Consider the following 16,728-nt stretch of genomic DNA (forward strand, 5'->3'; position numbering starts at 1 on the left):
CATACATGCAGTGTTTTGATTTTGAAGGCCTTTTTTCAAGCTATCATTAGTCTTTAGACTAATCATTTAGTCTTTAGACTGAAAATGTGCTTTCTTTTCTGGGAAAAGAAAGTTTATCGGAAGAGGAATTGACAGTGGTGCCTGCCACATATATTTTTTATTCACACAATTGTAACACTGTGAAGGATTCCCTGCATTAAATGGTTCCCGACCGGCTCACGTCTTTTTACGGGGCAGAATGGCACCCCGTGCGCACAACCCTATACAAGTACGGACAGCCCAGGGATTTGAGTATGTAAACACACAAATACCTGTTCTGTCATGGGAGAGGAGACGTGTAGTTTGATCCTACTAAGTAGGAACAACGATATGTCTCCTCCCCTAGTCAGTCTTATATTGTCCTATCCCCATACAGTTAGAACACACTAAGGGAAAACACACATTTAACCCCTTGATCACCCCCTAGTGTTAACCCCTTCCCTACCAGTGACATTTATACAGTAATCAGTGCATGTTTATAGCACTGATCGCTGTACAAATGTCAATGTTCCCAAAAATGTGTCAAGTGTCCTATCTGTCGCAATACCGCTAAAAATCTGATAACCGCCATTACTAGTAAAAAAAAAACCATAAAAATGCCATTAATATTTCCCATAGTTTGTAGATGCTATAACGTTTGTGCAAACCAATCAATATACGCTTATTGTGATTTTTAATTTTTGTTTTATTTTTTTATTTTTTTACCAAAAATATGTAGAAAAAAACATATCGGCCTAAACTGATGAAGAAATGTGTTTAAAAAAATTAGGGTATTATAGTAAAAAGCAAAAAATATTGTGTTTTTTCTTTTTTTTGTCACACTTTTTTTGTTTATAGTGCAAAAAATAAAAACTGCAGAGGTGATTAAATACCAGAATACAAAGAGAGAGGAGCCTCTGGGTGTATATTTAAAAAAAATTTGCACACAAAGTTTTACAACTCACATTTAGAAGGTTAAAATGCGCAATGGATAAAACAATCCAGGGAGTGGGAATCATCAGATCGGTCCAATCATCCTGCTGGCTGGGATGCTGGAGACTGTCATATCCAGAAAACTGCTGTGGAAAGAGCGCTGGTCATGGAGACAGAGCGAGGGATGGTACACAGGTGGGGGATGATGACATCACTGGCATGCTGCGGCCAGGTGTTGTGAGCGTTCGAACTGAGATGGCAAGTAAGCTGCGCTCCTTCGTCAAGCTGAAGGGGGAAGTGAAAGGACGAATAGATAAAGCTCTGGGGAAGGGCGTGGCTAAAACGGGAGAAGAAAACTACACAGACTGAGAGGAGGAGTGAGGGGACGAGTTAAGGCTAGGGAGGGGCGTGTTTAAGGCAGAAGAAAAAAACATATGCAGTGAGAATTGCTATAGAACGGAGAGAGAGGGAAAGGGATGACAGCTATTATCTCAAAACTAATAAGGGCAAATGATTATGAATGGGGGAAGCAATACGTAAGTAAGTAGAAAATATAACGATGAAGATGGGAATAAAAATAAAAACAATAAAAGTAAAAATAAATAAAAATAAAAATTTAAATAATAATAATAGTAAAAATAAATAAAAATATCCTGCCGGCAGGATGATTGGTCCGATCTGATGATTCCCCACTCCCTGGATTGTTTTATCCATTACACTTTTTAACCTTCTAAATGTGATTTGTAAAACTGTGTGATTAAATCTACACCCAGAGGCTGCTCTTTGTGTTCTTTTATAGTTTTGGAACATGGTTTCTGTTTCCCTTGAGGCTGCCCTGTGTGTATGAACTCTGGCAGAAATCCTTTATGGACTCTGGACTAACAGCATGTTTATATAGTCTCAGACTACCTGCACTGTGTGTGTAAAAAAATTCCACTGATCTGGCTCACTGCGCATTTACTTGTACAGTGATTAAACACCACCAAAAGAAAGCTCTGTTTGTGGGGGAAAATAGAAGGCAGATTTTGATTGGGTATTACATGACCGTGCAATTGTCAGTTATCACGACGCAGTGCCAAATTGTAAAAAGTGCTCTGGTCAGGAATGAGGTAAAATATTCTGGGGCTGAAGTGGTTAATAAGGGTTTTTAAAAAAAGAGAAAGTACCAGCTTGAAAAATACTTCTTAGTCATACAGTACAGGACACAGGCAAAGTATTCAAATACCCTGGTTTATAGGTTCATACTTTGTGATTTAGGTGATTGAACACTGGCAAAGCTTTCAAGGACTTGGCCTCTGGGCGCATCCCTTATAACCCTACCCAACCACAAGTCCTAATTTTTGCTAGTATCCTAAGGTAATGCCTATTCTCCTTTGCGGTGAAGTAACTTTTAGCTTCTCTATTTTATTATTTTATCTTTGGTTTCTTCAACTCTTCAATCATCACCTTCACTGCTTCTAATGTCAAAAGTAGAAGCAGTGCATCTGGATTGGTGCAACCTCAGTAAAACTTTGGGAGCTGTTTACAGCTTCCATGTCATGGGAATGACCTCTAATTTTGCTTTGGGCATTGAATCCTGCATGGATGCTCACATTGGCATTTCATTGTATTTGTTATGGAACCCAGACCTTGAAGATTCCTTTTGTGGGTGTGCTCACCTTGCCAGGATGACGTTTGAACTTTATACACAATCCAATGCCAAGGACAGGTAAGACAGGGTCACCCTATATCTCTGTTACTGTAAAAACACAGGTGCTTCTTCCCACCCTTTCACCAAGATTTGTTTCAGAATGTCCTATACTCGGGTTGCTGTGTACTCCATTCGGACAAGCCTACCGTATATTCTGCACCCTTCCCTGTGCATACCCCCAAGTGGAATACCATCATCCCCATACTGTAGCTATTGTGAAACAAGGTGAATAGGCACCATGGCCAATCCTCAGTTGAATATTCGCTCTGTTGATCACCGGCACAACACTCAACCTCAGAATGATGCTGCTTCTCTTGCACTGGAGCAGGAAATGATTTTAACACCGTACTCTGCATCTAATTTTAGTGTTATCTCAGGCATGCAACAAGTGGCGTACCTGACAATGGTGACATGTCACCATTCTACAACGAACGACCCTAATACAGCTATCTTTGTCCATGGCTGCAAAGCACCATGCCCTTTCTCCAGCTCCTCCATCTCTACCTGAGTCAGATCCCGATATGCTTGCGTTGGAGAAGGCATACACAGAATGGAATGAAGAGTACATTATATAGAAATAGTATTAAGGGAGGCTGCAGAAGATTTTTCTCCCCTACACACTTTTACAACTGATGTGGTATCTTTATGCAACAGGATTTCTATGTGGATAAGCTCACTTCTGCTGTGTGCAAAAACTTTGGAGTTGTAGCTTTGATTTTCTGTCTGTTAAGACATTTTCCGTTGAGGAACAAACAATGTCTTTGTTGAACTCTATCCAGTGGAAAAAGAGTTGTCGGGTCACCTTGAGGCGAGGTGACAGATGCACACCGTAGGGATCAGGAGTGCACCGCAAGGTTGTGGACCCTACGGCTGACTGCTGCAGACGGGGGACAGATCCCACTGGGGTTAGAGCGTAAGATTCCCTGGGGTGCGGAGTCTAAGAGCCAGCACGTGTTCACCAGCGCCTCTAGTGGTGAGGATGGACTTGGCTGCAACTGGCTCCAGGTCGCGACCCCCAGGGTCCCCCAGCTCACACCCACAGTAGACAACAGGAGGATAGGGATGGTGAGGGACAAAGCCAAGATCAGGGCCACAAGCAGACAAGAATAGTCGGGGATACGCCAAAAGGTCAGGATCACAGGCAAACAGGGATAGTCAAAAACATGCCAAAGTCGGTAGTGGAAAACAGTAGAAGAGCACACGGCAGGAAACAGGAAGCTAACACACAAAGGAATACACAATGGTTGATCAGCACTGATGGCCTGCAGTGCACAGGTTAATATAGGGCTCCCTGATAGGGCCTGGGGTGGAGCCATGCTTAGAGGAGAGGTTATAAAAACCACCAGGTGGAAGTGGCTGGCTTCTTAGTCTGAACACATGAGGGGAGGTAAGCAAACACAGGAAGATCACTGCATAACCATGACAAGAGTTCACTTAAAAAGTGGTCTGTTCCAGTAGTTGATTCAGCCGTCTTATTCTTAAAGTAGTTGTAACCCTAAAAGAGCCTTTCACTGGCAGTCCCTTTCCTTTAACGAACAATAACACGCTCGCTAACTGTTTTTTTTTAAATATGCCTCGAAATACCCTTTCTCTTACGTTCACCGACTGACACAGCTCCTCGCTTAGACCATTGGGTTGTTATACCACCTTCAGGAGAGGACTAGGCATAACATGTAATATAAAAACTAGAACTTTCTAGTTTCGCCCAAGGGGGCGGTCCCTTAGGTAACCCCACAGGCTCCCTTGCAGCTTCAGTTTTTTTCTGCCTAGAGAAGGACCTAGGAAGCTTGTGGGCCCATCGGTCTGTGGATTTTTTTTGCAGAAGCTTTGCTTTTTGTGCAAAATTAAAGATCCTGTGATTTGCTATCAACAGGCTGGGTGACAGGCTGGATACTCTTATCCTTGTAGTATCCCCTCCGCCTGACCAGCGAGCGTGTGCAGACCAGAGTTCCGTGCCTGGTCGGCCACGACATGCCTCACCTCCAGAGGAGGTCGGTGAGCGTAAATATTCTGGAGCACACATGACTGGGCTACTGATGTCTGCATCACAGTGTGCCAGGCCAGCAGCCACCCCGTACTGATCGGAGAGTGGGTCTTTGATGGAATGTCTCCCAGCCCTTCAGGACTGGTAAGTACAGCTCTCCCTGCCTCAGTGGGGCTGAGCAGCTGGGCATTCCCTGGGAGGTCGATTTGGGGGTCCCTCACCTCCCTCTCTTCTCTCCCTGTCCCTATATTCCCTCCCTCCCCCTCCCTGTGGGGGAGGCTGTATGGGCTGCTGAGTGGTGTGTGCGCCATACATGGGCTCTCCGGGGGGGCTCTCACCGTGCTGGCTGTACCCTGGACGTGTGTAGGTCTCTCCCTGGAGGTGTCTGGAGGCTGTGTCTCTATTGATCGCTGTAGAGCTGTTTCACCGCCATTGATCTGTCTGTTTTGTTCACTGTCCCTCATGGTATACAATGCATCTTTGGTGGGGCAAGGAGCAGCATTCTCTCTGATCATTTTCCTGTAGTTCGTCGGCCATTTTCCCTGTGATAATGTCCTTTATACTAGGCGCTCGGCGGATATTTTCTTGAAGCTTGAACACGTTTTTGGTCAGTTTCCGCGACATTCAGAGCAGCTCTGCACAGCGTAGTTTGGTCTCCTATGCATCTGGGAGCTGACACAGGCACTACTAGCTGGAAAGCGCAGAACCAGTCAAGGTGTTGAGTCTTGCGGGAAAGAGCCCCTCAGCCAGCAGCAGTTAGGAGGGTGGGACCATGACTGTCCTAAGTCCCCAACAGGTGGCAGACAGGGTAGGGTCAGCATGGCTTCAGAAACTAGTGTTTCTCCCCCTGAAATCCAGGGAATTGCAACCGGTTCTTCTGCAGCCAGTGCAGTGCCTCTGGACGCTCTGTCAGTAGTCCTCAATTCGTTCGTTGCCAAGATGGAGGCGGTGCATAGGTGCAAAGATGGTAAAAAACAGCCTTCCTCTGCTATCAAGGGCTTCAGTGTCAGCAGTGGTGCTGAGTTACTTAATTTGGCTAAAATGCTGTTCTGCTGACCAGGCATCTAAAAAATCCCTGACGGATCTTCCCTTCCTTGGCGACCGGCTCTTTGGAGCCTCATTGGATGACAGTGTTAAAAATGCCACAGGTGGTAAGAGTACACTACTCCCACAGGCCAGGGAGGCTAAGGAGCCACGCTGCAGGCAAGGACCCTCATTCTCCGCTCACAAACGGCTTTTTTGTCAGCCCCGGGTTTTGACCTAGCGTCCCCAGCCCGACAGGACGACCTCTGAAGGACCAAAGTGTCCATGGAACCGCAAGCCTGCGAGCAAAAGTGCTACCGCATGAAGGTTTACTCCCACCCGCAACATGTGTGGGGGTTGCCTTTGGGAGTTTGCAGCCCGGTGGGCCTCTCGGCTGTCCGACCAATGGGTCTGAGATCTGAATTCCTCAGGCTACATGATAGTTCTTCTCTTGGCCGCAAAACAGATTCTTCCCCTCCAGCATACCCGTACTCCCACCCTATTGGGGGCGGTAAGGGACCTGCTGAGTCACGGGGTGATATTCCCTGTTCCGGAATCGGAACGTTTCCAGGGTTTCTACTCAAACCTGTTTGTAGTCCCCAAAGAGCAAGGGGTACGTCCAATCTTGGACCTGAAAGCCCTCAATTACTGTGTAAAAGTACAGAGGTTCAGAATGGAATCAATTCACTCAGTAGTTGCACTCCATCAAGGGGACTCCCTGGTGTCCTTGGACATCCAGGATGTGTACCTGCACATACCCATATGCCTTCGACATCCGAAGTTTGTGCAATTTGCAGTCGGGGAAGCCCACTACCAGTTTGTGGCTCTCCCTTTTGGTTTGGCATTAGCCCCCCAAGTGTTTATTAAGGTATTGGCTCCAGTTTTGGCATTGCTGCGGCAATGCGGGATCACGATCACGGGATACCTAGACTATCTCCTCCTGAGAGCATCTTCCGCCTCAGAGTTAGAGGGGGATGTGGCGATCACCATGCAGACCCTGTAGGAATTTGGGTGGCTGTTGAACCTAAAGAAGTCGGTGATCTCGACACAGAGTTCCCTATATGGACCCCTTGTATATTTGTACATGTTAATCATATCCCCCCTTAATCTCCTCTTATCAAGAGTGAATAAATTCAATTCCTCTAATCTTTCCTCATAGCTGAGTTCCTCCATGCCTCTTATCAGTTTGGTTGCCCTTCTCTGCACTTTCTCCAGTTCACCGATATCCTTTTTGAGAACTGGTGCCCAAAACTGAACTGCATATTCCAGATAAGGTCTTACTAATGATTTGAACGGGCAAAATATCTCTCTCTCTGGAGTACATACCTCTCTTAATACAGGAAAGACTTTGCTCGCTTTGGAAACCGCAGCTTGGCATTGCATGCTGTTATTGAGCTTATGATCTACCAAAACCCCCAGATCCTTCTCCTCTATGGATTCCCCCAGTTGTACTCCCCATAGCATGTATGATGCATGGATATTCTTAGCCCCCAAGTGCATAACTTTACATTTCTCAACATTAAACCTCATCTGCCACATAGTCGGCCAAGTAGGCAGAGCATTGAGGTCGGCTTGTAAATTGGAGACATCGTGTAAGGTCGTTATTCCACTGCATAGCTTGGTGTCATCTGCAAACACGGAAATGTTACTTTTGATCCCAGACCCAATATAATTTATATAGATATTAAAAAGTAAGGGTGCCAGCACTGAACCTTGGGGTACACCACTGATAACCTTAGACCATTCAGAGTAAGCATCATAAACCACTACTCTCTGAATTCTGTCTTTTAGCCAGTTTTCTATCCATTTACAAACTGATCTTTCCAAACCTGTAGACTTTACCTTACACATGAGCCGTGTGTGCGGAACTGTATCGAACGCTTTTGCAAAATCCAAATATATCACGTCCACCGCCACCCCTCTGTCCAAGGTTTAACTTGCCACCTCATAAAAATAAATCAGGTTTGTCTGACAACTTCTGTCTTTCATGAATCCATGCTGTCTGTTGCTCAAAATATTTTTTTCCTGCAAGAACTCGTCTATGTGGTCCTTTATTAATCCCTCCAGTATCTTCCCAACTATAGAAGTTAAACTAACGGGTCTATAATTACTTGGTAAAGACTTTGTTCCCTTTTTAAATATAGGCACCACATTGGCGATGCGCCAATCCAGTGGTACTATTCCTGTCATCGAGTCCCTAAAAATTAGATACAATGGCTTTGAAATTACAGAGCTCTATTTTTTTTATGATCTGTGGGTGGATGCCATCAGGTCCAGGTGCTTTATCCACCTTTATTTTGTCCAAATATTTCTGGACCATATCACTTTTGAGCCATTGTGGATTTGGGGCTGCGTCGGTACCACCCCCATTATGGACATGAGCTCCCCCATGCTCCTTTGTATACACAGAGCTGAAGAAAGTATTTAATAAGTTAGCCTTCTCTTTGTCCTCAGTCACCCACTCCAGATTATTTTGCAAAGGACCTACATGCTCAGACTTAACCTTTTGTACTATTAATATATTTGCAGAATTTCTTGGGGTTTGTCCTACTATCTTTTGCAATCTGTCTTTCATTTTGAATTTTTGCATCCCTGATTTCCTTTTTACATATTCTGTTATATTCCTTGTAACATTTAAATGACACTAGCGTTCCTTCATTTTTATATTTTTTAAAAGCTCTTTTTTATAGTTTATAGCTTTTTTAACTTTGGCCGTGAGCCACATCGTTTTTATATTTAACCTTTTAAACTTATTGCCCATGGGAATATATTTTGCCGTGAGATCACAAACAGTCTTTTTGAAGAATTCCCATTTCTGTTCTGTGCCCATTGCTGCCAATATTCTCTCCCAGTCTAAGTCCTGGAGAGCAGCTCTCATCCTTGGAAAATTTGCTATCTTGAAATTAAGTGTTTTTATCTTTCCCGTATCTTTCCCACATATCATCGTACCTGGAAGGCCTACATCTCCATGTGTAAGGAGAAAGGATGGTGTCCGCGCTCCTTTTCTATATCCAGGATCCTGCTGTTTCTACAGCAAGGAGTAGACCAGAAATTGGCTTTAAGCACCATTAAAGGACAAATATCAGCTTTGACAGTCTTTTTTTTTCAGTGACCCCTGGTGTCTCACTCTCTAGTGAGCACTTCTGTTCAAGGGGTCCGACATGTAGTTCCAGTTACCCCTGTGGAATCTGAACCTGGTGTTATCGGCGCTTCAAATATCGCCATTTGAAAATATCAGAGAGATCCCTCTGTTGACTCTTTCCCAGAAAGTGGTCTTTTTAGTGGCCATTACTTTGGCCAGGAGGGTTTTCGGAACTGGTGGCCTTGTCTTGCAAATCCGCCCTATCTTGTTATACACAAGGATAAGGTGCTGTTGCAGCCGCAACCTTCTTTTCTACCGAAGGTGGTTTCGTCCTTTCACATCAATGAAGACATTGTTTTATCATCTCTGTGTCATAAATCTGGTTATCCATAAGGATAAGGCCATTTTGTGTCTGCTACCTTCTTTTCTGCCGAAGGTGTTTTTGGCATTCCATATCAATGAAGACATTGTGTTAGCATCTATATCCTAAGCCGACACATCCTAAGGAGGTGGCCTTTCATGCCCTGGACGTGGTTTGGGCTCTGAGGGTTAAATTTGTCTGCTACGGCTCCCTTATGGAAATCAGACTCCTTGTTTGTTTCAGTGGCTGGTCCGAAAAAAGGCATGGCAGTCTCGTTGGCCACCATTTCCAGGTGGATCAGACAGATTGTAGCACAGGCCTACGCCTTGAAGGGCCAGGTGCGCCCCTTTCCGGTCACGGCCCACTCCACAAGGTCAATCGGAACGTCTTGGGCCTTCCGACATCAAGCGTCTGTCGCTCAAGTGTGTAAAGTGGCGACTTGGTCATCTGTTCACACGCTTTTAAAAAATTCTATAAGGTAGATGTTAGTACATCGGCTGATGCCTGTTTTGGTCATAAAGTTTTGCAGGCGCCTGTATAATTGCAATTGCACTTTACATTTTTTTTCCCCTTTTTTTTGGTAAAAACGCAGTACCTTTTAAGTAATGCACTGTTGCATTTGTTATCGCAGTTCTGGTGTGGTTTGGAGGTTGTGCCCCTCAGTTGAGGAGCACCCTGTTTTTTTGTGGGTAAAAAAGCTTTGGTTATACTGTGGATAAAGTTTATACTAGTTCCCACATGCCATTTTGGGTGAAGTTTTATACAGTTTTCCCACCCCTCGTTTTGGCACTGCTTGGAAATGTCCCAATGGTCTAAGACCGCGCTTGACAAATTTGCTTGGAATCTAGAAGCCAGCTAAAAAAGTTAAGAGCCAGTTTTTTTTTTTTTTTTTTAAAAGCTTTATTCTCAATATAAAAATTAACCAATCTTAAAGCGGAGGTCCACCCTAAAATGGACCTCCGCTCATCGGAATCCCCCCACCCTCCGGCGCCACAATCGGCACCTTTCAGGGGGGAGGGGGGTGCAGTTACCTGGATAATCCAGGTAACTGCACCCACTTCCGGGCTAGCTCTCTGCGGAAAGGGGCGTACATTACGCCCCTTTCCGCAAGCGCCCGCCCCCTTCAGCAAGTGCCCCGCTGCCTGCTGGGAAACACACAGCTCCCAGAGGCAGCGGGGACCGTCCGGATTGCGCCGCGCGGCTCGCGCATGCGCAGTAGGGAACCGGGAAATGAAGCCGAAAGGCTCCATTTCCTGATTCCCATACCCAAGATGGCGGCGGCAGGACCCGATAGACGAGCGAGCGATCGGCTTCGGGTGCCGACATCGCGGGCGCGCTGGACAGGTAAGTGTCACTATTTAAAAGTCAGCAGCTGCAGTATTTGTAGCTGCTGGCTTTTAAAAAAAAAAAAAACGCGGAGTCCCGGTGGACTCCCGCTTTAAATTTACACAGACAACTATAACGAATGTGACTGCTTTTATTTCCTGCCTTGCAGGGACACAAGCCACCATATCCCCGCTAAGGGTCCAAGCAGGTCTGCCTGAAAAACTGACAGGCGAACCTGTTCAGACAGCACGTGTGAAAAGGGCCTTTTTGACCCCATATTTCATATTTAAGAGGACCTGTGATGCTTTTTTTTTCCTATTACAAGTGATTTTTACATTCCTTATAATAGGAATAAAAGCGACAGTTTTTATTTTTTCAAAAGAACAGTGCGCACAGAGACAGGATTTCCCAGCTGTGACGCCTCATGCGCCAGGTCGCTAATTCTAGTCGCAAATGCGACCTGGCGCCCGCGGGTTTCTCGCACCCTGGTCTAAGAGGAACTGTCAGTCGGTGAACCGAAGAGAATATAGGATTTTTTCTGTACTCCACGTAAAATCCTTTTCTCATGTTCACCGACTGACATAGCACCCGCCCCTCCTATTTTTCTCTACGTTATACTGCTTCTTGACGTACTGAAGCTGCAAGGCAGGCTGTGGGGTTGTTACCTAAGGGACCGCCCCTTGGACGGAACTAGAAAGTTCTTGTTTTTATATTACGTTAACATGTTATGCCTAGTCCTCTCCTGAAGGTGGCGTAATAACCCAATGGTCTATGAGAGGAGCTGTGTCAGTCAGTGAACTACAGAGAAAAGGATTTTACGGTCATTACAAAAAATCCTATTTTTCCAGTTATGTTGTGGCTGGTCACGTGACTCCCAGCTGATCTGCTATTATGATCCAGGGCTAAAGAGGGAGGAGCTGAGATCTCCCTCTGACATTGGCCAGAAGTCACGTGACTGCTGTGCTGGCCGCTCGGCACCTCCCGCTGTAGCCTTGGATCTTAGTAGCAGAGCAGCCAAGAGTTAAGTGACCGGCCTGAAGATGACTAGAGACATTTTTCATACATCGTGGGACACAGTCAGGCTAATATTGATTACCTGCTGGGTTAGACTTAATCATTAGGTGAATTGACACTGGGAGACCAAAGGTCTTCAGACAGGAAGTGATCCCCTATATAACCTCTCCCATACAGGAAGTTTTTTTTATTTGCCAGTGTCTGCAGGGTGGATGGCACAGTTTGTTTGAGCTCTCTGAGTTCTGGGGCTGAAGTGGTTAAAGTGGAGGGCCACCCTGAAAAAATAAAATACATTAAAAATGAGAAAAAAATCATTTAAAAAAAAATGAAAATTTTTTTTTTTTTTTTACTTACCAGAAATGCCTGTTGCTAAGCACATCATCATAATCTGCCTCTTCCTCCTCCGCGGAGATCTTCTTTCTTCTCTCCTCCGTGCGGCGTCTTCTGGGTAATGGGTCGCGCTGTGTTCTGGGAACTGTGTGTCCCAGAACACAGCGCGTCCCATTCACAAAGCCCTGCGTGACTCGCGCATGCGGAAACGGGCAGTGAAGCCGCAAGCTGCCCGTTTCCCTTACCCAAAATGGCGGCGCCGGGACCCGAGACCGAGGGACCGGTCAGCTTCGGGCGGCCGACATCGCGGTCGCCCTGGACAGGCAAGTCTACTTATTAAAAGTCAGCAGCTACAGTGTTTGCAGCTGCTGACTTTTAAATTTTTTTTTTTTTCAAAACCTGCCCTCCTCTTTAAGCTGTGTAGGCCAAGCATGTTGTGCTTCCAGAAGGCAGCTTTGGGAAACAGAGCAGTCTCTAAACAGACACTTGCAGTGGTTCATTTTTCCTTACCCATGTCACATGAGTCACCAGGTGTCGCTTGGCAGGCTAAAGGTGCTTAGCAGGATTGTTGCATTGGGGCTTGGTGACCCCTATTAAGGGGTCTCCCTTCTGAGGTGTCTTACACCTAAGTACTCTTTGTGGCTATTAAATGTTGGCAAAAAAGAGTGGTGGGACTAACACCACAGGGAAGGGCACACCTATGTCATCAATAGTTCCTGATGAACCTAGTCATGTCCTTAGTGCTGTATCCCTTGAAGGACCAGAGGCTCCCGGGCAATCTGAGCCTCTGCGCCTATCTTGTATTGTGCCTACAGTCAACGCTGCTGCTTCACTCTTTATCACTTTGGATGAATTGTCCTCAGCCCTAGCCCGGGTTACAGCATAGGATTGCTGGCATGATTGCCTCCTTCCTGAAGGGTGATGGCAAGCATGATAGAGCCCCCTCCCCAGAGTCTCCTAGTCTGGAGCAGGAATGGGTTGAGGATGGGGAAGGGCTTAATGCTCAGGATTGGGTGAAGTGCCTGGCAGATGAGTCTGCTTCCGAGCAATCTGAACAAGAAGATATCCAGTCGATGTCTGCCTCTCAGTTGCAGAGGCTTTTGATCCTGTCTCTGACTGAAATGGTTCATTCTGCTTTTAAGTTGCCTCTTGCAGAGGTGACTGATCCCCCTGGTCCTCTTTGGGATCTCTAAAGACTTCTTCAGGTCACACAGACTTTCCCTCTAAACACCCCTCTACACCCCCTGTTCAAAAAGGTGTTGTACGCTGATTGGGAACATCCTGACAGGACTTGTTCCTCTTAAAAGGTTTTCCCTTTTATATCCCATGGATGAAAAGTTTGTTAAAAAATGAAGCATGCCAGCTGTAGATGCAGCAGTCTCTTTAAACAAGAACTTAGTTTATCCGGTAGATAATGCACAGGGCTTAAAAGACCACGTTGACAAGAAAGTGGATTTGTTATTAAAGGCTTCCTTTTCTTTGGCCAGTTCAACTATTCAGCCAGCTGTTGCGGCAGTTGGTTTTTGCCAGTACGTAAAGGATCAGGTCTAACGGTCTAACCAGGAGGATGATCTGCCTGAAAATAAAACAGACATTCCTCGAGCATTGTGTTTTGCTGTTGATGCTTTAAAGGATTCAATACAGCAGGTTTCTCACCTGGCTCTCTTGTCTGTACGTATGCGCAGACTTTTATGGATTAAGAACTGGTCAGCCGAGCTTCCTTGTAAGAAGTTATTGGCAGGTTTCCCATTTCAGGGCAAATGTTTATTCTGTGATCATTTGGAAAAATATATCCAAAAGATTTTTGGAGGGAAGAGTTCTCTACTTCCTATGAAGAAAAGCACCAGATGTCCCTTGTTTGAAAACCCAGAATTTGCTTCTTTAAATGTCTCAAGGTGGGGGCGGTTCCTCCGTCAGCAAGGTGTAGGGGCAGGGGCAAGCTGCAAGGCCAGTTCCAGGGAGACCCTGGGTCCAAAATTCTTCTAAACCCAGTACTAAGCCCTCCTTTTGAGGGAACGCCCTCCTTTTGACGGAATGCCCCCACTCCATCGGATGGTGGAAGGCTGCTACACTTTGAGGACATTTGGGAAAACAACAATTCAGGATGAGTGGGTCACCTCAATTATATCTTGTGGTTACAAGCTGGAGTTGCGGGGGGTTCCCCGCTCAGAGGCTTCTAAGATCCAGCGCTACCTCGGATTCTCGCAAAAATAAACTTATTGCTTCAGGCACTACATTAGCTAGTGCATCAAGGAGTGATTGTAGTTTCCTGTATTCGAAAGGGGCACATGGTTTTTACTCAAACCTGAACAAGTATCTATTGAAACAGTCCTTTCGGATGGCGTCTGTCCACTCAGTAGTAATCTCACTCCAGAGGGGAGACTTTCTAGCCTCCATTGATATAAAGAACACATACTTGCACGTACCCATCTTTCAGTCTCATCAGAGGTTCCTACGTTTTGCAGTAGAGGAACGTCATTTTCAGTTTGTGGCCTTCTGGCTTGCTACAGCTCCCTGGGTGTTCACAAAGGTCCTAGCACCAGTACTGGCCTTTTAAGGGCCCAAGGGATCCTGGTGCCTGGTTATCTGACAACCTCCTGCTCTGTGATCACTCAGTACAGGCTCTAGAACAGAGCATAATTTACATAGTGCAGTATTTTAAAAACTTAGGCTGGATCATAAATACTGAAAAGTCAGCCTTGAGACCAGCCCAAAGTCTAAGGTATTTAGGTCTGATCCTAAACACGGTCCAAGCAAGTGTTTTCTTGCCACCAGTAAGGATCTGTGTAAGTCAGATAAAGGGCACCAGACAACCCTCTATTAGGCTCTGTATGAGTCTTCTAGGGAGGACCCTGCCCATCAACGTCCTAGAATTACGGGCAGGTCCTGGACGGTGGAGTTTCAGGACTGCCCCATCAGGGTTCAGTCCGACAATGCCACAGCAGTGGCCTATATAAGCCCCCAATGGCGATACCAGGAGCCTTTCAGCTCTGAAGGAGGTGAACTACATACTAGTCTTTGGAGAGGGACATGTGCCAATTATATCAGCAGTCCATATCCCGGGAGTAGAGAACTGGAAGGCAAATTATCTCATTTGGAGCTATTAAGGCAATTTTATTAGACTTGCTGTCACGCAAGCTAGCCTTCCTGATACCTATCACCTTTGGCTAAAAGGTTGTCGGAGTTGGCGGCCCTTTCATGCTGGGAACTGTACTTGATCCTTCACAATGACAGTCGTGTTTCAACCTGTCCCATCCTTTTTACCAAAAGTGGTGTTGGCCTTTCATTTAAATCAGGACATTATTTTGCCTTTTTACTCTCTGCCTCGTTCAGCGGAAGAGAGACTACTGCATTCTTTGGACATTGTCTGGCCAGTCGAGGTTTATTTGCCGAGATCTGAGGGTCAGACTTTTTTTGTTTTACCAAAAGGACCCAAGAAGGGGCAGGCAGCTTCCAAAGTTTACATTGCCAATTGGGTCCATCAATTGGTCATTCAGGCCTACGGTCCCTCCGATCTGAAACATAAAGCTCCTCACTTTAGGGTGAGAGCTCATTCTTATAGCGGTATAGGAACCTCATGGGCTTTTTGCCATTGGGTATCTGTGGCTCAGATTTGTAAGGCTGCTAACTGGTCTTCAGTTTAAGTTCTGATGGCTATTTTTTGTCAGGGTGTCTTCCTCCCCTCAAAGATATTGACGGATGTCCCAGCAGGTAATGAATATTAGCCTGACTCTGTGTCCCATGATGTACTCAAAAGGATTTTACAGGTAAGTATGACCTAAAAATCCCATTTTAGAAACAGCTTTTTAACCACTTGCTTACTGGGCACTTAAACCCCCCTCAGTCCCAGAGCAATTTTCAGCTTTCAGCGCTGATGCACTTTGAATGACAATTGCGCGGGCATACAACACTGTACCCAAATGAAATTTTTATCATTTTTTCCCCACAAATAGAGCTTTCTTTTGGTGGTATTTAATCACAGCTGGGAGTTATATTTTTTGCTAAACAAACAAAAAAAGATGCAAAAAAAAATAAAAAATCATGTTTAATAGTTTGTTATAAAATTTTGCAAACAGGTAATTTTTCTCCTTCATTGAAGTGCGCTGATGAGGTGGCACTGATAGGCTGCACTGGTGGGCACTGATAGGCTGCACTGGTGGGCACTGATAGGCTGCACTGGTGGACACTGATAGGCTGCACTGGTGGGCACTGATAGGCTGCACTGGTGGGCACTGATAGGCTGCACTGGTGGGCACTGATAGGCTGCACTGGTGGGCACTGATAGGCTGCACTGGTGGGCACTGATAGGCTGCACTGGTGGGCACTGATAGGCTGCACTGGTGGGCACTGATAGGCTGCACTGGTGGGCACTGATAGGCTGCACTGGTGGGCACTGATAGGCTGCACTGGTGGGCACTGATAGGCTGCACTGGTGGGCACTGATAGGCTGCACTGGTGGGCACTGATAGGCTGCACTGGTGGGCACTGATGGGCAAAGACGGGCACAGATAAGATGGCACGGATGGGTGGCACTAAGGGGCATAGATGGGACTGGGCGGCACTGCTGGGCACTGATGGGCACGGATATGTGGCACTGGGGTGCAGCACCTTTGTTGAGGCAGACTGTGGGCACTGCTGGGTGGCACTGTGGGCACTGCTGGGTGGCACTGTGGGCACTGCTGGGTGGCACTGACAGGGGGGACACATTTTTTATTCAGGCAGGCAAAGCAGGGGGCAGGTGGGCACTGGCAGGGGGCAGGTGGGCACTGGCAGGGCTGGCCGTGATCAGGACTGATGTCCCGATCATGGCCGCCGGTGATCGGCTTTTTTTTTTCTCCTCGCGCTATCAGCGCGAGGAGGAATAATAGCCGATTACCGGCTCCGTTATATCACATGATCAGCTGTCATTGGCTGACAGCTGATCACGTGATAAGGGGTCGGGATCGACCCCTTGCACGGATCGGTGA

At 46.2% G+C, this 16,728-nt stretch overlaps 1 protein-coding gene across 4 annotated transcripts in view; it reads left to right on the forward strand.

Annotated features, from left to right (window-relative positions):
- CDK12 (cyclin dependent kinase 12) overlaps nucleotides 1–16,728 on the forward strand; it is a 369,527-nt gene that overhangs the window by 197,494 nt on the left and 155,305 nt on the right. The gene's annotated exons all lie outside the window — the stretch shown is intronic.

This window comes from Lithobates pipiens, unplaced genomic scaffold, assembly GCF_037356315.1.
Source record: "Lithobates pipiens isolate NorthernLeopardFrog02 unplaced genomic scaffold, aLitPip1_a1.2 Scaffold_28, whole genome shotgun sequence".
In the NCBI taxonomy this organism is placed as follows: domain Eukaryota; kingdom Metazoa; phylum Chordata; class Amphibia; order Anura; family Ranidae; genus Lithobates; species Lithobates pipiens.